This window comes from Protopterus annectens, chromosome 5.part0 (genome assembly GCF_019279795.1).
Source record: "Protopterus annectens isolate FY-2018-M chromosome 5.part0, PAN1.0, whole genome shotgun sequence".
Classification (NCBI taxonomy): domain Eukaryota; kingdom Metazoa; phylum Chordata; order Ceratodontiformes; family Protopteridae; genus Protopterus; species Protopterus annectens.
In genome coordinates, this window is record NC_056735.1 from 983,413,275 (window position 1) to 983,425,937 (window position 12,663).

The following is a 12,663-nucleotide window of genomic DNA, read 5'->3' on the forward strand; positions in this document are numbered from 1 at the left end:
TTACAATTTTCAACTATACTGATTCCTTGCTCACAGATGAGCATTTTACTTTATTTTCAAAAGGTTTTACCTTTGTCCCATATAGTCCCTTTGACACCACTAACACATTGATAGAATTTAAATTGTTCATTAGGCAGCTAAACCTTTCAATATTTTTTAAGGGTCAACCCAGTACCCACTCAGATCTCACTAGAACTAGCACCTTTAACCCCCCACACACACCCATCTCTTAAGATATTTGAGGAAATGGTAGAGAGAGAAATTAGAACAGCTGGTAAAAACAAGAAAAACAAGTGCCCATTGAACCTCAGTAACGAAGAATTCCAGTTGATTGAGAATTTAAAGCAGGAAAAATGCCGGGTTATGAAACCTGACAAAGGAGGGGGTGTGGTGCTAATGTACCAGTTAGATTATGATTTCATCCTACAGGGAATGTTGCAGGATGTTGAACAATATGAACTGGTGTCCCTTAATGAAATTAATTTAGCTTATGCCAAAATTAATTATTATTTATACGACCACCTCTTGCAAGGCACTATTAATGAGCAGCTATATAACTATTTTCATGTTATGAAGCCAAGGGTACCAATAATATTTGGTATTCCGAAAACACATAAAGGCCTAGCCCCCCTAAGATTCAGGCCCATTGTTTCTGGGGCAGGCAGTATTACGGAGCCCTTAGCAAAATTTATAGATCATATAGCCAAAAGAGTCTTAACACCAATTGCACATATTTGCAAAGACTCCTGGCATTTCTTAAAAGTTATTAACCGACAGATGTTTAGTCCAGAGCTATACATGGTAACCATTGATATTATAGACTTATTTCCAAGTATCCCTCACATAGTAGGACTTGAATGGTTCAGGCAAACCCTTACGCTTGACGGCACGTTGGCTAGTAACGTCATCAATTTAGTGGTGGACTTAATGGATACAGTTTTGACGAACAATTTTATTTACTTTAATGGAGAGTTTTTTCGCCAAAAGAAAGGCGTGGCGATGGGAGCATGCTGTGCTTCGCTTTACGCCAATTGTGTACTCTACCATTGGGAGCAGCAATTTGTGTTCAATACACCATGGAAAAAGTTCATTACACATTATACCAGATATTTAGACGATATTTGCCTACTATGGAATGGTTCTATTAATGACCTGAATGGGTTTTTGGAACACATCAATGGATGTACTGATTTTCTTAGATTCACTTACAACATTGACCAAGATGTTTTACATTATTTGGATGTAACATTAATTAAGGACTATGCAAACAGCTGTTTTCACTCCAAACGTTTTAGAAAGACTACCTTTTCTAACGCTGCATCTTCATTTTTAGAAGGGCACCTTTTTACCAGAAAAAAGGGATAGTTAAGGGCCAAATGATTAGAGCCTCGAGAATGTGTAGCACTTTTGAATATTTTTTGGAGGAAGCCAACACACTCCGTGGCTTATTTATAGAAAAAGGATACCCAGTCAACTTGATTGATGGATTGGACCAGGAAGTTACTGATAACAGGGAATCTAGGTATTACCCTCTATTAGGTACTGGGACAGCCGGTACGGAGTTGGTGATAGACAACAACACCTCCAAATTTAAGAATAGTTTTGCATATACATATTCTTCAGACTCTCAGGTAATAGAACAGGTCATTTTAAAGTATTGGCCCATTATTTTAGTGAATGAAGATATAAAACATCTCATCCCTTCAGTGCTAGGTTTCGTTAGAAAAAGAGGAATGAATTTGAAAGACTTTTTTGAGAAAAATAAGACTGTTAAGAATGAGTCCACCAGAATGAAGAAGGGTACCCATAGATGTGGTTCATGTAACCAATGCGCCTTCATGTTGAATAAAGATGTTATTTATATCCCTTCCAGAAATTTTAGATATAAGTTTAAACAATACTTTAATTGTGCCACCAAAGGAGTGGTATACTTGGGAATTTGCCTACATTGTCACAGTTTTTATGTAGGCAAGACAGAAAGGCTTTTTAGAAAAAGAGTCTATGAACATCAATATGATATTAGTAAGGGTAAAGTGACCAATGCCTTTTTTAAGCATTCACAGCTATGTGAAAACATGCAAATTAAGTTTACAATTCTAGAACAAGTGACACCCGACCCACGGGGAGGGAACTGGGAAGCTAGGTTGGAGTATCGGGAACTGTTTTGGCAGCTTAGACTGGACACAATTAGACCACCGGGTATGAATGACGCCTTGAATATAAACAGTGTGCTCAAATTAAGAAGGGCACGATTATAATAGGGGTTCTTGTAGACTGCTTAAATTTCCCCATTAAGCATACTGGTATTGGATGTACCTGCAGTTCAGCTTAATGCCTTAGTTTGGTTACCATTTGCTGCATTGGTAATGAAGAAGTTATATTTATTTACTTTCATGGTTTAGTTTAACATTCATTATTGTTATGTTTACTAACTTCATCACTATTTAATTTATTTTTTTATGTGTTTTTATATGTGTTGTAATATATTATATATTTTCATTTTTGGCATTATTGGACTTAAAGTTGAGTTTGATTTTTGGATTGGAACATACATTTAATATTTAGGAAAGTTTATATATACTGTATTTTTAAAAAACTGATTAGGGATGATTCACATGGGGGGGGTATGTCATGTGATGTTGCATTTAGTATTTAACATGGCTGGCTACACAACAGATTTTTTAACCTTGAAGAAGCTCGGTAATAACCGAGCGAAAGCGCTTGGTTTATTGTTTGCTGCTGTTTGGTGTGATTCAGATTACGTACCAATAAACGTGCTGTTCTTAACCTATTGGTTCTAACCATATTTTTTTGAGATTTGGGTACTGTGGCCGTGGACTTTGGAGATTCTTGGTCTTGTGTTCACATTTTTCGACATCTAGTGAGGTACATGCCAAATGAGGCATTATACTCGATGATTGCCCTAATGAGGGAAGAGTAGAGAGAGATGATGACCTCTTTCTTCCTGGATGCAAAACCCTTGGTAATGAGATGTGCCACATAGAAGGACTTTCTGACCACAGTGGCAATATGGTGTTTGAAGGAGAGGTTGCTGTCAGCCTGTGTCCCCAGATCTCGTATAACGCCTTCAGTGTTCAGTGGGCTCCCATCAATGTGGTAATTAGTGGGAACTGAGTTTTTCCCAAAGGGGCTGACGACGCATTTTTTGGCATTAAGCTTAAGGCCATGGTTTTGACACCAGTCATTGGTCTCAGTGAGGCCTTTCTGTAGGATATCTACATCACTCGGGGAGTTAATACTGGCTCCCAGCTTGCAGTCATCTGCAAACTTGGTCAGCCGGAGTCCCTCCATGATGGCCTAGACTTCTGAGAAGTAGATGCCAAACAGGAGGACCCAGGACCGATTCCTGTGGGACTCCACTCGTGATTGGTCGGCACTCTGACTTGGAGTCCACTACTTTCACACTGTGGGTTCTATCTGTGAGCCAACCTGCAACCCACCTAGTGATAATAGGGGTTGATGCCTAGTTTGGTGAGTTTATCAATAATTCCTGAGTGGGGAATGGTATCAAAGGCCTTGGCCAGATTGAGGTAGGCTGTATGAACTGCCTTGCCCACATCCACAGCTGTGGTGACTGACTCAAAGAAGTTAACCAGGTTGAGCAGGCATGATCTACCTTTCACAAAACCAAATTGCATGGGATCTAGAGTTTGGAGATTCCCTATATGCTTGTTAATTAGGTCCATGAGGATGCACTCTATAGCCTTGCATATCAGACTCGTCAGGCTAATGGGGCGATAATTCTCAGGGTCTGTATTCTCTCCCCCCTTTATGAAGAGGGATGACTGTAGCAGTGCACCATTCGATAGGGACAAAGCCTGAGGTGAGGCTGTGATTGAACAGGGCACACAGTTCACTTTGTAGTTCATATAGCACACGTCCAGGGATATTGTCGGGTCCCATGGAAGCTGTATTCTTGGCCTTGGTCAATTCAGCTTTAACCCGTGCTGCAGTAATGCTGGGTGCCTGGCATTCCCCCAGAATTGTGATTGGTCCTTTGGGGGGGGGGTTGAGTGGGGTAAAGTTGGCACTGAATCTGTCAGCCAGTATGTTGGCAATATCTGTTAGCTCAGTATAGGAGGAGGTATCATTGTGCAGTAACTCGGAGCAAACTTGGGTATTGCCGTGGAGATTCTATTCTTGATATAACTATAAAAGGCTTTGTGGTTGTTTTTAGTGTCTGCCACAATTCTGCCTTCATAGCTGGCTTCAGAGGTTTTGATGAGGGATCTCCACTTTTTGTTGAGGCTAATAAGGGAGTTTTTCCAGTCTTGGGACTTCACCTTTTTCTGCAACAGTTTCTTTCTTCTGTTGTAGAGTTTATTAATGGCAGGAGACCACCAGATTGGCTTCCTTTTTTTGGAAGAGAGCGTCTTGGTTCTGTTGAGTATGGCTAGTTCCATGCATTTATGTACATGCTCTTACAGTGCATCGGTGTATGATTTGGCAGTCATGCATCTATTTTCCATTGACATGGGTGCCGTGAAGTTAGCCACCTCTTTTTTAGGAGCCCAAAGTCAGCTTTAGAGATGTTTTTCATGGTGGTTACCTTTGCAGGGGGTGTTGGTGAGATGTGGATTTCCATGGTGATTAGTTTGTAGTTGGATCTAACCAGGGAGGAATTGACTGTTGGTGTAGAGCAATGGTTGCACATGTTAGTAATGACTAGGTCAAGGGTGTTGCTTCCTCTAGTGGGGGTAAGAATGTAAGTCTAACACAGATTATATCAGAGCATGCTGGAACAACGAGTCCCCAAATTAAGGAGAGACGGGAGGATCAGGTGGCATCTGAAGAAATATGGACGTGGGAAAGAAACATAGATTTAATATGGTGTAATATTTATGCAAACGAGAAAGCAAAACTAAACAAAACAAAAAGAGCAGCACCAAAGATATTTGAAGAGAAATTTAGACACAGGCATCCAAACATGGAAACTTTTACAATACAAAAAATAAGAAAACAAAGAGGAAAAGTAGAAGAGAGGATTAGTAATGGAGAAGTTAAAGAAATAGAAACTGAGGTTATGGATTAACTGCGAAGTGAAGGACTTAGTGTAGAAAATCTAACTCTCAAAACATAACAGCAGGATAGAGCAGTGCATCCCCAAATTAAGGTGAAACCAGTGGAGTGGGAAGCATCAGTTACCAGACAAAGATACTTTGGAGCCTTCCATAGAAAATCAGTATAAACATCCAGTTGGAGTTGCACAGCAAGGGGAGTAACAGGAAACTGTGGCAGCTGTGACGTAACCAATGTTGCGGGGTGATAGGCCAGTGAGTTCTCATATGAAAGAGCAATGGATGACACAGGATGAAACTGAAGAGAATGTGGCACAGGAAGATGCTATGGGAACTACCTGTAGAACGTCATCAGGAAATGAAGAACAAACAATATGCCCTCAGTTTAGAGGAAAATGACCTAAGAGAAGAGTTGCTTGATTTGATAGAGATGGGCAGATATTAAGATCAGTGAAACAGATTACAGAAAGTCAAAAAAAAAGTTAGAAGTTTGATAAAACAAATGAACACAGTAATTAGGATTGTCCACAGAGATTCATGTGATATAACAGACGTAAATAAGATATATTACTGTGCAGCTAAATTAATAACGGATAAAGTCATACCACAAAAACACAGGGTAGTAAGGGAAAAGAAAGGGAGAAATTGAATGCCATCAAGGAAGTATCAAATAGAAAAAAACTATAAAGCAATTAAGACAAGAAGTGTCACTGTTAGAAGAGTATAGAAGAGGGAGCAGATCAAGAAAAATACTCAGAAAGATAGATGTGATAAAAGCAATGCACAGTATCAGGACAGATCAGGATCTATCGTGCACTACCACAAATAGTAAACTAAAAATAGCACAGGCAGAAAAACTTAGAAGATAAGTAGATAAATGTAAAGGAAAAGTACAAAATAAGCAATTTATTGATGACCCAAAAAAGTTTTATAGAGAATTGGGAAACAAGGTAAAAGGGATCAAAACACCACCAAAAAAAGTAGAAATAGATACATTTTGGAGAAATATTTATGAAGACCCTGTGGAACATAACAAAGATGCAAAATGGATAGAAATAAAAGAAAGAATGTTGTTGTTGTGTCTTTTGGCTTTTCCCGGTTAGAGGTCGCCACAGCGGAACTCTGGTCCGCTAATGACTGGTAGTTGATTTTTACGTGCCGAGTTACCAGCCCTGACGCACAACCTTCAATGAAGGTACACCCATTCACGCATGTCTCCACGCAGAAGATGCTCTAGCTAAGAATTGAACCGGACAGCGTCTTACTGTGAGGCGACAACGCTACCGCAGCACCACCACAAGTTCAAATGTACAGGATATGCAGTGGAATGAAGTAATGGCCAGAGAGATTGAAACAAAGTTAAGAGAAGCTCCTATTTGGAAAACCCGAGGTCCAGATGCAGTACCTAACTTCTGGTTAAAAGTATTAACATCTTTACTTGAAGATTTAACCATGAGAAAGAATGATTTATATGCACACCCTGAGCAAACACCAGCCTGGTTAACAACAGGAAAAACAATGCTCCTACCCAGATGCAGTACCTAACTTCTGGTTAAAAGTATTAACATCTTTACTTGAAGATTTAAGCATGAGAAAGAATGATTTATATGCACACCCTGAGCAAACACTAGCCTGGTTAACAACAGGAAAAACAATGCTCCTACTTAAGAGTGAACCTGCAAGCTGCCCTAAAAACTGTAGACCAATAACTTGACTTCCAAAGACGTATAAACTATACACTGGAATTAATGCAGAGTTTATAGTCATTTAGAAGAAAACTCAATCATGGCAATAGAAAAAAAGGATAATAAAAGAAAGTCATATGGAACAAAGGATCATTTGATGTTAAATAAAATCATAAAGGAGAACTGTAAAAGGGGGAAGAATCCAAGTATGGCATGGATAGACTGCAAAAAAGCATTTGACAATATCCCACATTCATGGATAAAAGACTGCTTAAAAATGTATACGATACACCCTACACTGATAAATTACATCACAGTGACCATGAAACAGTGGCAAACCACTTTGCAGTTAAGCCATGATAAAGAACAAATTATTATTCCAGGGATAAAAATTCAAAGGAGGATATTCCAGGGTGACTCTCTGTCACTCTGCTCTTTTGTCTTCCCTTAACCCATTAAGCTGTCTAATTAACAGGTTAGGTCATGGCTCTAATTTAGCTCCCTGAAAACAACAAAGTGTAAAGACTTCTCATCTTCTTTTTGTAGGTTATTTAAAAAGGTATAGCTCATCAGATGAGGATTGAAAGCACAACTGCAAGTAGCCAAAACTTTTTTAGATTATATAAGAATGTCATTTCGTCTTGATAAATGTACAAAAGCAACCTTTCAAGCAGGAAAGCTGCAGCACCAAGAAAACATAAGTTTGGGACAAGAATGTGATATAAAAGAATTTGAGCAAGATGGAGTGTATACATATTTGGGAATTGATGAAGGATCAACAATAAAACATGAACAAATGGGAATAAAACTCAGTAAGGAATATTTTACAAGACTTACATTAATCCTGAAAACAGCATTGACATCTAAGAACAAAGTCCAAGTTATAAAACAGTTCGCTCTTCCTGTCCTAACTTACCGTTTTGGAGTGACTGACTGGCCCCAAAAGTTGTTGGAAAGTTTGGACAGGAAAACAAGAAGGATGCTTCATGCTCATCAAATGATTTATAAAAATCAATGCATACCAAGACTATATATTCCTCGTTCTGAAGGAGGTATGGGCCACCTCAAAATTGATTAGTGGGACTGCATACATATCTTTTGACCTCACAAGACCCAAATGTAGTGAAAGTTTTGAAACATGAGGAGAACAAGTCTAAGATAACTTCCCTGCTTAGTTTAACAGAAGCATATTGGCATCGGTGGAAATCAAACCAGAAGCAGATAAAATCAGGTAGCAATAGAATGTGCCAAGAAACAAAAAGAATACAAGGTAAAGGATCAGATGAGAAGGCAAGAGATGGAAAATGCATGAATATAGTTGCAACAACCTCATGTTGATCAGGATTGAAAACAGAAATGGTTAAATAGGTGAATGTAAACCAAAAGAAGAAAGTTTGATATTGGCGGCCAAAGATAGTGAACTAACGCTGGTTTACAAAGTCCATTGAACATGTGGGAGGAACAGACAAATGTAGGTTTTGTAAAACAGAATTGGAAACAGTCACATATCTTGTTGCTGGGTGTGGTACACTAATGATAGGAAGACTTTATACTGGAAGGCATAATAATGTAGCAAAATTGTTGCAGTGGGTACTGTGCAAACATTATAACATTGAAGTAGCTGAAAAGCACTGGAAACATGAGCCACAAAGCATCATAGAAAATTATGAAGTTTATATCACATGGGATCATCCAATACCAACAGTTCAAAAAATAGATGCAAGAAAACCAAATATAGTAGTCCATGAAAAGAAGGCAAAAGTAGCATTGATCATTGCAATTGCTACAACATGACTACAGTGTCTTATGTTCAGAGAGACACAAAATCATAAAGTGCCAGGATTTGCAGGCAAAAATGAGGGCAATGTGGAAGATGGATACCCAAACAGTTCCAGTAGTAGTAGGAGCAACAGTTCTTACTAAAAAGAATTTATAATCGTACTAAGATATGTTACCATTATATGTAACACCGTATGAATTGCAGAAGTAGTCAATACTGGGCACATTGTGGGTGCTGCAAAAAGTACTTCTGGTTAACATCAAAGATTGAAACAATACTAAATTCTTGAACTTGAATCATACTTTGATTTAGCAATGGGGTCCATTCTCAAAATGGTATTAGAAACCCAAAAGACTTGAAAAATTAAAAAAAAGATTATATAGGAATGGGATATGTACTAATTGTGATCCATGAAGGTGAATTGCCGAGGTACCAGATCGCTTTTTGAATAAAGGAACTGCTGGTCAAGTGCTGGTCTATTGTGTTTCTCAGTTTTGTTGGTGTTGCTGGTGTTTTGTGAATGTACTGATTGTTTCTCTGAGTGAGTAGCTGATACTTGAAATAGACTACCAAATGTTATTAACGCAAGAACTAGTTTAGATAATTTTTAAGAACAACTTGGACACATTATGGGATTGACTGTTTTTGGTATATTGGCTGTCTAGAAGAGCATTATCGACTGTCATTGAAATATTTATTTATTGTTTATTAACCCAAATACAACGAACAAAGCAGCAACTCAGGAACCAAAATGATGGAAGGAATATGGAAAATTGCTCGTACAACAGGAATGAAGTCACAATTTATTTGTTAAGAAAAAACACACAACTCCTGGTTAAGTGCTTTCGACTGTACCCCAGTCTTTATCAGAACAATAAAATACAACAAACATTTGATATATATACACATCCCTTAATTATATAATAATATAATTGATCAATAAGTCCGCCAAAAAAATTAAAGAGACATGGCAAGTGTTTACATATACTATAAACTGTTCACATACCTTAGAAACATGATGAATCAAAAAACAACCTACTAAGTATGCTACATTAACATATATATATAAAAATGTATGAATAAGTATATATAATGGTAATAAATATATAAAAAAATATAAAAATCTATGATTTATAAAATTTATAATTATGATTGTATGTGTGTTAAAAATGCTTAAAAGAAAATACTAATAAGGCCAAATACTCCAACTAGGTGTGTGCAAATAATGGATATGTGCAACTCATATAAAAATGTATACTATATAAACACATTCTGTCTACTACTGTGCTAGCTGCATATACACACGGTTGAGAAAAAACACCTATAAGCTATTCTAAAGCTAAAAAAGGTTTAATACTGATAAAATCATTAAGACCAGGCGGTCTCGTAGAATCTGTTAAAATTTGCCATTTGCTCTCACATTGTGCCAATCTCATTTTCCAATCCCCCCCAAAAGGTGTGTCAATCACCTGATCAATGATAGAAAAATGAAAGCTGTGGTCATCACCCTTCTCTAATATGTGCCTGTATAATGCATTTTTAGTATCACATTTACCTATTTTATAAAGATGTTAGTAAATACGTTTTTTCAGCTGCCTTTCTGTCTTATCTATATAATGTGCATTACATTTTATACATACAGCTAAATAGACCACCTGCTTCGTATTACAATTTCCTTTCCTACATTTAATAAAAGTATGACAGATGTCATCCAACTTAATTACCTTGTTCAGGTTAAAGTATTTACATTGTTTGCAATTTCCACATTTGGATGTGCCCTTAAATATGTCATTTGCTTGTGTGTTGTAACTAGTTCTTTCCAATAACTTTTTCATATTGGGGGCTGTCTTATATACACATCTTGGTTTTGATCCTAATATTTGTTCCATATCCATGACAGCTAATGTCTTCCAATATCTCTCTAAAATATCCTTGATAATGTATGTACTGGGAGTGTATGTAAGTATACAAACCCTACCTGATGTATCACTATGCAAACCTACCTGTTTATCCAATTTGTAACATCCTAATAAGGGTTTGTACTTAATTCCCCATTCATTCTGTACATATCTAATAACATCCGTAACCATCTTTTCAGGGTAAGCTCTACTAATGAACATTTCCTTGATGATGTTGAGTTCAATATCCAAAATCAGTGTATTTGATGACATTCTCGCTGCACATATGCATTGCCCTTTAATCACATTTTTGAATACATATGGGGGTGGTTACTACTGTAATGAACATAGTCATTCGAAAATGTAGGTTTCCTATAAATTCTGGATGTAAAACTTCGTGTGTCATGACTCAATAGTACATCCAAATATGAAATTTCTTTATAACTATGGTCATAAGTGAATTTCAAAAAGTCAACTGTATTGTTTAAGTAGAGCATAAATTCATGTAGTCTATCTTTATAAAATAGGTAAATGTGATACTAAAAATGCATTATATAGGCACATATTAGAGAAGGGTGATGACCACAGCTTTTTATTTTCTATTACTGATCAGGTGATTGACACACCTTTTGGAGGAGATTGGAAAATGAGATTGGCACAATGTGAGAGCAAATGGCAAATTTTAACAGATTCTACGAGACCGCCTGGTCTTAATGATTTTATCAGTATTAAACCTTTTTTAGCTTTAGAATAGCTTATAGGTGTTTTTCTCAACCGTGTGTATATGCAGCTAGCACAGTAGTAGACAGAATGTGTTTATATAGTATACATTTTTATGAGTTGCACATATCCATTATTTGCACACACCTAGTTGGAGTATTTGGCCTTATTAGTATTTTCTTTTAAGCATTTTTAACACACATACAATCATAATTATAAATTTTATAAATCATAGATTTTTATATTTTTTTTATATATTTATTACCATTATATATACTTATTCATACATTTTTATATATATATGTTAATGTAGCATACTTAGTAGGTTGTTTTTTGATTCATCATGTTTCTAAAGTATGTGAACAGTTTATAGTATATGTGAACACTTGCCATGTCTCTTTAATTTTTTTGGTGGACTTATTGATCAATTATATTATTATATAATTAAGGGATGTGTATATATATCAAATGTTTGTTGTATTTTATTGTTCTGATGAAGACTGGGGTACAGTCGAAAGCGCTTAACCAGGAGTTGTGTGTTTTTTCTTAACAAATAAATTGTGACTTCATTCCTGTTGTACGAGCAGTTTTCCATATTCCTTCCATCATTTTGGTTCCTGATTTATTGTTTATTGACATCTGCTTACTTGGAAAGTCCGACTGGATCACAAGGGCCAATTTTCAGCAGAGGCCTGGGGAGAAAAGCGTTTAACAGAAAAAAATATTTTTTTCAAAGGCATTACATAAAAAAACAGTTGGAAACTGTACATTTCAAAAATAATCAACAATATTGTAAGGCATAGAAATATATCAAAAATATGTTACAAAGAGAACAAATGAGAAAAAGCAAAGTAAAATGCTATATACATGTGACAAAAGGAGATATGCCAGCACAGCTAGCTGTAATTTTGTAAAAAATCATATGTCATTTGTGAATATCAACATGATTCATATGCTTGTGTTACAAATGTATTAGAACTGTATGCTATCTGTATATCAAACTGCTGGTACAGAAGTGTGTGTTGAAAGAGTTTGTAAAGTACTGAGCTTAAAGATGTAGCCACAGTTTACCTTACCGGAAAAGAACAGAAATGCATATACACTATTGTAACTTTGTAAATGTATATATTTTAACAGTGGAAACTGGAACATAGAAGATTAACTTGCAAAACCTCAGAAAAATAGTTGAAATTAAATTATTTTATAACTGCGCCATAAAAGATGGTTTCAATGCAGCAAGGAGACAGGATGTCTAAAAGTAGGGAGCCTTCTGCATTTTCTTGTGTTTTATGTCTTCCAGCAGTTGCAATGATCTAAGGGCTATGTATTTTTCACAAGTACATACTAAAGGCTGGCAGTTTCTAGGAATGTGGGTTTAGCTTGGGAACTAAAGTCAAATGACAAGATGTGATGTCATCCTGCAAGCTAATCCAGCAGTAATATTTGAGATATTAAGAACTCTCTGAGACAAGGAGAGAGATTCAACGCCCACACCCCCCTACTTAAATATACCAACTCCGAGACCGCACCATAGTGGAGGA